The 10,058-nt window shown below is 38.0% G+C and overlaps 2 pseudogenes; one reads left to right on the top strand and one right to left on the bottom strand.

Moving 5' to 3' along the window:
• Nucleotides 1-6,221: 6,221 nt before the first annotated feature.
• On the top strand, nucleotides 6,222-7,472 carry LOC114796817 (elongation of very long chain fatty acids protein 1-like; annotated as a pseudogene).
• A 425-nt stretch (nucleotides 7,473-7,897) lies between these two features.
• LOC114796894 (cell division cycle protein 20 homolog) lies at nucleotides 7,898-9,445 on the bottom strand (annotated as a pseudogene).
• Nucleotides 9,446-10,058: the final 613 nt, after the last annotated feature.

The raw sequence follows: 10,058 nt of genomic DNA, 5'->3' as shown, positions 1-10,058 counted from the left end.
TAAAGGGCAGACTCAAAATGTCAGAACAACCAATGTATGAGGACAGTGTCGGGGAGTGACGGAATGCATGTACCGTTTAAATGAGAGATAATCAGAATACAGTTACTTTGTTAAAATAAATGTATACACGGCTGTCTGATCTGCGCTGCCACCAGGACGACCATCTGCCCGTTCCAGAGCAAGCACAAGTGTGCGTAATATAGCGCGTAACAGTGCCAAACGTTACCACAAAACATTCCATTTTCTCCAAGTACAGTATGAGTGCAAGGAATTTTTATAATAATTTTTATAATAATTATCTCGGTATTGTTCACTGATAAGACTTGTAACCTCATTATTTAGTAAACTTAGTGTTTTTTTTTTGTTTGTTTGTTTTTTTTTGTTTTTTGCAAGCATTAGAAAAGCAGCACCTCATATGTTTATGCAAATTGTTAGCCAATTATTGGATTTTTGGGGGGGATTTAAGTTTTTCAACCAAACAGTTCAGCACTGACACCTTAGAGGGTTCTTGTAAATGGCCATGAAGTAATGTTGCTGGGTTGCATTAAAACATATATTGTGTTGTGTTTAAAAAGATATGTGGTGGCAAGGTTTTAAAGTGCATTTTGTCATTGTCACATCAAGTTTAAAATATCTGATTTGTATTGAAGGATCTTTAGTATTTTTAAGTTATTTGTGGAAGAGTAACACTGACAGTAAATGCCAAAAAGTATATTTAATTTTTTTTTTTTATTATTATTATTTTTTTTATTCTACATTATTAACTAGAAAACTGAAGATTGGAGAATTATCAAAACAATTTAACATTCAGCTGGTAGGGTCAAAATGTGGTGTAATCAACATGTAAGCATGGATGCATCCGACCCTGGATCTAGTGGTTCAGGCTGGTGTTGGTCTCTCAGGGGGACTGTCCATGTAACTACCGATTGTAAGTCACTCTGGATAAGGCTGTCTGATAAATACCATAGATGTACACATAAATTAGTATTGCTGCTGACATGTCCATCCCCTTATTACCACAGTGTATCCCCTTTTCGATGGCTACTTAAATACAGCATAATACACCAAGTCACAAAGCTCAAACCATCTCAGACTAGTTACTTGAACAGGACATTGAGTTCGCTATACTCTACATTCACCAGGTCTCGATCCAAACAGAACACCTTCGGATATTGGCTTTGGATATCATAGACAGCCAGCAGATAAATCTGCCGCAGCTACATGATGCTATCATGTCTCTATGGACCAATATATCTGAGGAATATTTCCACCCCTTTTTTGAGGCTATGCCATGAAGAATAAGGTGGTTCTAAAGGCATAAGGTGGTCCACCCGAGTACTAACGAGGTCTACCTAATAATATGACCAGCGAGAATCAATCATACAGATAGAAAATCTACAAACAATGAAGCACTTCAGCATCAGAAGGATAAAAAAAAATACAAATATACTGTAGAAAAAAATATACAAATAAATGAAACTTTAAATTCTTTGTTATTATAGCCCTAAAGTTGCAAGCCCCCTCCCTAAAAATCACACCCCTTGATACGATTTCAGAAAATATGAAATTGTTAACATGAGAAATTTATTTGAAGTTACTTGATAATAATATGAAAAATCATGTCTAAAATATATATATGTCTGATGTGAACTATATTAAAAAGTGGTTAGAAAGTGTGTAGGTATATTTTTCAATATTATCATTACATAATCCATAGTGGAAAAACATGATTAAAAAGAATGTTGAAAAGTTTTTTCATGTTCATAAATATATCAGTTTGATAAACAGAAGTCTGTGTGAGGTTCGTTAAATAGAAATTATAGTTTGTTAACGTTTTTGTGCGGCAAACCAAAGATGAGACACCTTTGGAGAACGGTTTGTTCATAAAACAGTGTTACAATTAGTTTTTGTGTGGCATATCATCTGAAAACCATAGATGAGACACCTTTGGAGAAAGGTTTGTTCATAAATCAGCATTATGATTAGTTTTATTTTAGCAAGGAAAAGAAAAAGTCTGTTTGTGTGTGTGTGTGTTAACAGGTTATGTCCTGTGTCAATGGTGTGATGCTTCCTACATACCATTATCTGATGTATCTTTTGGAAAATGACTGATGGGATAACATATTCAGTAAGTATATGAACAGTGTTTGCGTTGTATTAAAATTAGTATTGTGTTTAGTATGTGTTTAACACTGAAACAATAGGTTGAGTAAAACCTTGAGTGAAAAACATGGTTTCTGTTTTAAAAGATAGTCTAAGGGTGTGTGAACTGTGGGTCTGTGTCATTGATGTGAGGGGTCGTAAACCATCAACAATGGTCATTTTTGCAAACATCAGTTTCAAGCGAGCACTAAATAGTAGTTGGTTATCTGCTGGGTGGTGAAGACCTTGTTACTGCAAATGAGGAGCGGTCACAAGCTGGGATAGTTTCAGAGGAAATTAACATTGTTAATAAATGTAGGATTATATTTCTGAAAAGAATCTTGAAAAAAAAAATACAACATTTTCATGTTCATAAATATATCAGTTTGATAAAAGTCCTACTGCACCTTAAAACCTTTTCGTAGAAAAACAGAAGGTGTTAAAAACATTATGTAATTCATTGTTTGTTTATTCATTATCAATCAGTGTATGGTTCAACTAAAGAAAAATTATAGTTTATTAACGTTTTGTGTGTCATATCATCTGAAAACCATAGATGAAATACCTCAGGCATGTTCATAAATCAGCATTATGATTAGTTTTATTTTAGCAAGGAAAAGAAAAAGTCTGTTTGTGTATGTGTGTGTGTGTGTGTGTACAGGTTATGTCCTGTGTCAATGGTTGTGATGCTTCCTACATACCATTATGTGATGTATCTTTTGGAAAATGACTGATGGTTGAGTTAAAACCTTGAGTGAAAAACAAGGTTTCTGTTTTAAAAGATAGTCTAAGGGTGTGTGAACTGTGGGTCTGTGTCATTGATGTGAGGGGTCGTAAACCATCAACAATGGTCATTTTTGCAAACATCAGTTTCAAGCGAGCACTAAATAGTAGTTGGTTATCTGCTGGGTGGTGAAGACCTTGTTACTGCAAATGAGGAACGGTCACAAGCTGGGATAGTTTCAGAGGAAATTAACATTGTTAATAAATGTAGGATTTTATTTCTGAAAAGAATCTTGAAAAAAAAATACAACATTTTCATGTTCATAAATATATCAGTTTGATAAAAGTCCTACTGCACCTTAAAACCTTTTCGTAGAAAAACAGAAGGTGTTAAAAACATTATGTAATTCATTGTTTGTTTATTCATTATCAATCAGTGTATGGTTCAACTAAAGAAAAATTATAGTTTATTAACGTTTTGTGTGTCATATCATCTGAAAACCATAGATGAAATACCTCAGGCATGTTCATAAATCAGCATTATGATTAGTTTTATTTTAGCAAGGAAAAGAAAAAGTCTGTTTGTGTATGTGTGTGTGTGTGTGTACAGGTTATGTCCTGTGTCAATGGTGTGATGCTTCCTACATACCATTATGTGATGTATCTTTTGGAAAATGACTGATGGTTGAGTTAAAACCTTGAGTGAAAAAACAAGGTTTCTGTTTTAAAAGATAGTCTAAGGATGTGTGAACTGTGGGTCTGTGTCATTGATGTGAGGGGTCGTAAACCACCAACAATGGTCATTTTTGCAAACATCAGTTTCAAGCGAGCACTAAATAGTAGTTGGTTATCTGCTGGGTGGTGAAGACCTTGTTACTGCCAATGAGGAGCGGTCACAAGCTGGGATAGTTTCAGAGGAAATTAACATTGTTAATAAATGTAGGATTTTATTTCTGAAAAGAATCTTGAAAAAAAAATGTTCATGATCATAAATATATCAGTTTGATAAACAAAAGCCTGTGTATGGTTCAACTAAATAAAAATTATAGTTTATTAACGTTTTGTGTGTCATATCATCTGAAAACCATAAATGAAATACCTCTGGCTTGTTCATAAACAGCGTGACGATTAGTTTTTATTTTAGCAAGGAAAAGAAAAAGTCTGTTTTCTGTATGTGTGTGTGTGTGTGTGTGTGTGTGTGTGTTGTGTGTCAATCATACAAATAGTAAATCTATGAACAGTGAAGCCCTTCAGCATCAGAAGGTTTAAAAAAATACAAATATACTGTAGAAAAAAACAACTGAAACTTTAAATTCTTGATATTATAGCCCTAAAAGTCGCAACCCCCCTCTCTAAAAATCAGACCCCTTGATACGATTTTAGAAAATATGAAATTGTTAACATAAGAAATTTATTTAGAAATTTTGAGAAAGTTACTTGATAATAAAATTAAAAATCGTGTCTAAAATATATATATGTCTGATGTGAACTACAACAACTACAAAAAGTGGTTAGAAGTGTGTAGGTATATTTTTCAATATTATCATTACATAATCCAAAGTGGAAAAAAAAAAAAAAAAAAACATGATTAAAAAGAATAGTGGTTTTAAAGTAGGATTTGAGAAGTTTTTTCATGTTCATAAATAAATCAGTTTGATAAACAGAAGTCTGTGTGTGGTTCAATTAAATAGAAATTATAGTTTGTTAACGTTTCTGTGAGAAAGGTTTGTTCATAAAACAGTGTTATTAGTTTTATTTTAGCAAGAAAAAGAAAAAGTCTGTGTGTGTGTGTGTGTGTGTGCGCGCGCGTGTGTGTGTGTGCGTGTCAGTGGTGTGATGCCTCCTACATACCATTGTGTGATGTATCTTTTGGAAAAAAACGACTGAAAACAACTTGTAAACAAGTGATAAGGAAACATGTTTTAAAAGTTAGTCTAAGTGTATATGACATCTGTAATGCGACACAAGGGAGTGAGCAATAGAGTGGGGCCAGAAGGTGCTGTGATACTTCCTACATACAAAATGGGGGTTCTACCATATTTCAGTCAGTATATGAATAGAGTATGCGTTTGTATTTTTAAAATAAGTCTGTGTAAGTATTGTGTTTAAACGTGTTAAACACTGAAACAGTAGTTGAGTAAAGCCATACACTTAAAATAAGGTTTCTGTTTTAAAAGAACGTTCTAAGGTGTGTGTGAGATTTGTATGTCACACGTTGATTCAGTGTTTGCGAGAAAGAGGTAATGGTATGCTGGCTTATAACACCTCCACAACAGCCATAGTTTGTAAACAAAGTGGTAAGACATCTGTTTTTAAAACCTGTCTAAGTGTTTATGTAAGAATGGACATCGCGGGAACATACTTGTCTTACATAACAGATGTCCGAAGGGGGAAGGATGGAAGGAGGTCATAAATTACGCGCAGGGTCCGATGGAGAAGGCAGAAAGGGAGAAGGCCATAAATTACGCGCACAGTGTCCGGTGGAGAAGGCTTGAATGTAGAAGGGTAGATGGTCATAAATAACGCGCTTTTTCCTCATACAGATATGCCATCAATCATTTTTGACATAAAGTATATAATTATTACTACTGATATCAAGTGTTACCTGTCTGACCCAACATTTCTTTCAGGGTAAATTTCACATGGGAAATGTGCACTTGATGAATGGCATTCTTTAAAAAAAAAAAAAAAAAAAAAAACTCTAGACTACTGAAAACGCAATTGTTAAGGGTAAAAAAGGATGTGTCGAAAAAAATACCTTTGGCCCAAAACAGTAAAATTTACTTGGTAACTTTGTTCATGATGAATCTGGACATTTCCATGTAAAATAAACAGCATTGCTGGCTGCAGCATCTTTGTGTACTCTAAATTCTATCTTATCACATGCACATATGCAGAAAGTGAACACGAGGTCCTAGGTGCTGCTACTTCCTGTATGATCGAGAACACGCCATGCAGGGCACTGGTGGACACTGGGTCCACAATCACACTTGTCCAGCCCGGACTGCTGCCTGGAACGGACCAGGAGAATCCACCTGGATGGGAAAAGACGGGCACGAGACTGACAACAGTGACCGGGGCAAATGCAGCAATGCTCGGCCGCAAAGTGCTGCACATCAGAGATCAGAGAACAGTGCACCATCGGTCTAGACTGTTGTGAATGTCGTTCTCAAAACTGAACAGAGCCATCTTACTGCGAGGCCACGGGGAACAGCACAAGAAAACCGCTGTTGACCAGAAACGACACCAAATATAGGGGAAGGAAAAGACACACTGAGCAGTCGCAGCTAGGAAATCCTCGATCCGTCAACTCAGCTTCAAATGTGACTCAGGTGACTCCTCAGTTAAGAAGAATGATGGTAGAAGAAGGGATCACAAACATCTTGAGGTTTTATGACTACCTTTTAAGGAGAACCGGTAAGAGCCCTAACCTGCGCATACCCCGACAGACTTCCCCTCTATTTCAGGTCTGTGAGGCCATATCTGTATCTGTGCAGACCAGTATGGTCACTTTCACTGTGCGGTCCAGATCATGAACATTTCTCCGCTGCGTACAGATTCACGGGTGCGAGACAATCCTCTGATGCAAAGCCCCATTCAGATGACCCTCATTCTGCTAGTTTATGTCTTCCTGGTACGCCGGCCTACATGACCAATTGCAAACCATTTCGACTCAACACAGCCATGGTTGCGTATAACTTCAGCATGGTGGCCTTCAATGCCTACATTGTCTATGAGGTGAGCTGGGATATTTGCTACACAAACGTCAGTACAGAAAAACACAGTGAAACATGGTTGTTTTATTATTCAAAATACATTGAACTGCTGGAAACGGCAAGCTAAATGTTGTCAGATTGCTTTTATTCCACCATTCTTTCATGCCCTGGACCTGGTGGTGGGGCATCACTCTGACACCTGGTAAGATTATTCATAATTGGTAGACAAAAGCAGAAGCAAAAGGAGCACAAGCAGAGTTTTCACCATAGAAACGCCATGGATACCATAATGGTGACCACGATAAATGTCATCTGGAGGAATGGGTTCATTCCATGCCATGGTGAATGCCTGTCTGCACGTTATTATGTACTTATGCTACGGCCTTGCTGCTGCTGGACCCCACATTCAGAAGTATCTATGGTGGAAGAAATACATGACCACAGCCCAGCTAGTGAGGTTTCTGTATTTGTGGTTCAGGGGATGGAGGGGTAAATTGTCAGCTCTCTTGAAAAGAGTTATATTGCCTACCCCACATTTACTCACCTGTAAATGTCAATCTCATGTTCTGTTTATTCCTCTTCATTCACAGATACAGTTTGTTGTGGTTTCCATCCACGTCTCTCAGTATTTCTCCCTCAAAAAATGTGACTACCAAGTTCCCGTTTTCATCTCACCTGGATGTATGGCACCAGACCTCATTCTGTTCTCCAACTTCTGGATTCAGGCCTACATAAAGAGCATGCGGCTGCCTGTGTCGAAGAAGAAGGGAAAAAAAAAAAGTGTACGGAAGTGCCAGCGTTTTGTCAATAGCCAATAGCAAGCGCCGGGAGAACAGCATTGCTCATCATATAAATGGCTGTGCTCATCAAGGAAAGGTGAAGGAGGTCTAAGTGACTAGAAATGCCAGGCTTTAACATTCAAAGAGAAGATGCTTGGTTTTGTGTCAATTTTATATGCTTTGCAATGGCAGAGTGAAGCAGACAGTTTATCGTTTTGCTTGAGTCTGTACTTAATGAAAGGCGGAACAAAGTTTGAAGGAGCCTGATGCATTCACCAGAAGTGTCACAGTTGCCCCTCTAGCCCAAGGTCATACAGTGTGCATGTAAGCACACTGTTAAATATTAATTGCTACATTTTGTACAGTTTCTATAAGAAAAAAACCTCACATTTGCAAATAAATGATTTAATAACTAATTTTGTGGTAGTAAACATGTGAGAACTGCTGAATTTAAATAACTTTGTCCACTACATTCAGTGCAATTGACCTGATTACACATGTGCTCCAATGATCTAAATTGAACAATTTATTTACAATTTATACATGAATTTGAAATTTTCTGATTAGCTGATTGAGAAAGCTAAATTGTAGGGTTAATTGTGGTTTCTTGACTGGGTCTTTCTTAAAACAGTTCCACAGCCTGATAGTCTCATCAGCCGCCACAGAGGCTATAGTGGCACCATCTGGACTGAGGGCCATGTTGAGCACTCTTCCTTCATGACCTGCAAGATTGAGGGGGAAGGAGAAGAAAAGCAGTTTACAGAACAAGTCTGTTGGACAACTAGTAAGGTTAAGTTATTTCACTCAACTTACCAAAGAGATCTGCCACCTGTGTGAGTAAAGGATATTTCCAGATTGTTAGGTTGTCAGTAAAGCCAAGAGAGGAAACCAGCTCCTTATAATTAGGTACAAACATCAGAGAGGAGGTCTGAAGAGGAAAAATGAGAGAACATTCAATTATAGACTGTTTAACCATGAACTGTGTTTAGGGCTAATACACAAATAGCCATTTGAAGTCATGTCCAGTTCCATGATTACACTAACTAATATAAAAATTTGAGTTATGGAAGTCTACCTGAGACTGGGTGTCCAACGAGACTGAACAGGACCCACTGTTGACATTCCAGATGCGGATGTGATGATCACTCGTACCCTATCCTGATGAAAGAATGTTTCATTGCCATGCGCACCAGACGCATGTATACGTCCTGTATACCAGACCAGACGTATACCATGTTGTTGTTGCCTCCACTGGCCAAGTACTTCCCATCTGGGGACCACTTCAGCCCACAGACCTCCTGCATGTGACCCCTCAGGGTGGATTTGTGATGCTCTGCTACACAGACATCATGATGATTGATGTGGCCTGACCTAGCACCACTGGAAAAAGATTGCAAGGTGGAGCCTATTAACGCACACTCTCAATTAAGAGCATTCACTACTCAGACAAGACATAAGCACTTGCTTGTGAACTTTTACCTAGACAAGACATGGTCGTTCCAACTGAGGCTGCCTACTCTAGCAGTATGGCTGGTGTTTTGGTGTTCTACATCCCACAGCTGAAAAGATGGCATTTAAAATTAAAATATATAATAAAATAATTAATTAACGCTTTAAGACAACGCACAGCTGAAACACGCATTACCTGCACTGTGCAGTCACTGGTCCCTATTTCCAGAAATTTGCCATCTTTGCTCCAAGAGACAGAACTAATGTAGTCCTCCTCCTGCTCCATCTTCATCACCTTTGGAGGCATCCGAAATGTACAGTGTGGTCGAGGGCAACAGCCAAGAGATTCTGTTTTCCCCAATCCATCAGGTCAAGGTCTATGAAATGAGCAAAGCTGGTCAATGTTTGAGACCATCTATTCGGGAGGAGGAGATGTAGCAACTTTTCTTAGCAGGAATAAGGACATGATTATAGAGCACTTTCCAGTTCTGATACACTGAAAAGACTTAATAAGACCACTGGGATGATTACAAACTTTAGGCAACACAGACATAACTAGACTATTTGTGCCGTTCCCACCGTGTTGGGCGTACACCGAGGGCCCGTTTCAGAAAGCAGGTTTAGTGAAAAACACATCTCGAATATGACCCATCGTGGAAATGCTCTCTGCACCGAGCAAATTCTGTGTGTAGCACTTAATTTTTTTGCAAATGGCAGTTTTTGTACAATATCGTGATGCGGAGCATGTGTCCAGGCAACCGTCTGCCAGGCTGTCATAAATGTGACCTTGCACTGAAAAGACATCTCAAGGAAGCGTTCCAGAGAATTTGAGGGTATCAGAGTTAGCAATAATTAATGTGGGTTCTAAAGCTTGGAGACTGGAAGCACTCATCAATGTGACATTTTAGGGTTTCCAGGTGTGATTGGCTGCATTGATGGAACTCACATTCCCATCATAATCTCCTTCATTTATTGAAGGAGCTATGTGAATAGGAGATCGGTCCACAGCATTAATGTACAGGTAAGCGTAAATAATACCTTTTAACTTTCCAAATGAAATATACTTTACAATACTTTTCTCCCCCTTGATGATCATAAGTGATGCTGAATACATGATTAGCAATGGGGAAGCAAAGTGGCCTGGGTCTGTACATGAGTGAAAGGGTTGCCCGTGGTAAGTTTATATACAGTACAGCTTTATCCTGATCAATATTCTGCATCTGTAAATTGTATCTTGTATAAATCATAG

The sequence above is a fragment of the Denticeps clupeoides genome, chromosome 9, assembly GCF_900700375.1.
Source record: "Denticeps clupeoides chromosome 9, fDenClu1.1, whole genome shotgun sequence".
In the NCBI taxonomy this organism is placed as follows: Eukaryota; Metazoa; Chordata; class Actinopteri; order Clupeiformes; family Denticipitidae; genus Denticeps; species Denticeps clupeoides.
Note: the sequence above shows the minus strand (reverse complement) of the source record. Positions and strands in the feature narration are given on the sequence as shown.